The following is a 1,607-nucleotide window of genomic DNA, read 5'->3' on the forward strand; positions in this document are numbered from 1 at the left end:
TGTTATTAAGTTTTAAGCCTTTTTAATTTTGTGAAGGCAAAAAGTGGAAACCAAATAAACACATGTATATGTAAAAATAAATAAATAAATCAGGCAGGTTGGATTAAATTGGTGTTTAACAGTGTGAATTCCTCACAACTCTCAACTCCGGTCCAATAAAAATAATTGTTTCAAAAAAAAAGAAGAAGAAGAAAAGGAAAAAGAAAAAGAAAAAAATTTATTTTATTATAGCCTCAGAAGTTGGCAAACACTAGAACATTGCACTGTCCTTCTGGGAGATTCCTGAGGTATTTTATTATATTAGAGACTCTCAAGATCCCTGTGGTTAAAAGGAAAAAGCAAATCCTACCTGCTTTTGTTCAGCCCAGCCTGTCCCAGGCTTTCCTCCCTAGTTCTGAGGAGCTCTTGGGAGATGGAGCTTGGACCTACCTGTGCTCGGGGATCCTGTTGACATTCAGCCGCTGCCTCAGGGGCCCCACAGACCACCTTGGTTACAGGACCCTGTATAGGTCCTTGTTCTCTCATTCATTTATTCATTCTTTCATTCATTCATTCTTTCAAACATTTGTTCCTTGATCTCTCTAAGGCACAATGAGGGGAGGGTAAGATGCAACTTCTGTTTTAAGAATCTCACACGTGGCTTGCCGCCTGTGGCTCAAGTGGCTAAGGTGCCCGCCACATACACTTAAGGTGGCGGGTTCAAATCCAGCCTGGGCCCACCAAAACAACGACGGCTGCAACCAAAAAGTAGCTGGGTGTCGTGACGGGCACCTGTGGTCCCAGCTACTTGGGAGGCTGAGGCAGCAGACTTGCTTGAGCCCAGGAGTTGGAGGTTGCTGTGAGCTGTGATGTCATAGCACTCAACCCAGGGGGACAGCTTGAGGCTCTGTCTCAAAAAAAAGAATCTCACATGTCTGGCAAAGGAGACAGAACTGTGAGATCCGAAGTTTAAGGGACCAGGGAGCCCAGTGGGTAGCACCTAACCCAATCTATGAGTCAGAAGGCTTCTGAAACAAGGAAACTATGAGTTATCTGGACTCCAGAGGACACAACTTGGATTTTCTGATTCCTGTCTGTGAAGGCTGGTCACATGCTGAGGTGTAGGTAACTGGCAGCCACACAAAGTCACTCTTCTCTGCAGACTTACAGCAGACAGGGGTGGCCTGCCTCCCCCCAGCCTCTCCTCTGTCTGCACACTCATTTCCATATTCCTGATCAATAAGTGTGTCTGCTCTTCAAATTTTTGTTGTTGTTGTTGTTGGGACAGAGTCCCACCCTGTGCCCCTGAGCAGAGTGCAGTGGCTTGGTAGCTCACTGCAACCTCAGACTCCAGCTTGTGAGCATCCCGCTGCCTCAGCCTCTGGAAGCTGCTGGGATTAGAGGCGCTAGCCGTGGCGCCTGGCTAGGGTTTTCTATTTTTTTCATGAGTCGGGGTCTCACTCTCGCTCAGGGGAGTGCTCTGCAGATTTTATTTGAACTAGTTGTAACATTACCTTGATGTTGTAGTTGTAACATTTACCTTGATCAATGTAACATTACATTGATTTAAGGGTAGAATAAAATCTTTAACACATTCTTCTTTTAGCCAGCCCTGACCAAAAAAAAAA

This window comes from Otolemur garnettii, unplaced genomic scaffold, assembly GCF_000181295.1.
Source record: "Otolemur garnettii isolate 467f Iridium unplaced genomic scaffold, OtoGar3 scaffold00277, whole genome shotgun sequence".
In the NCBI taxonomy this organism is placed as follows: domain Eukaryota; kingdom Metazoa; phylum Chordata; class Mammalia; order Primates; family Galagidae; genus Otolemur; species Otolemur garnettii.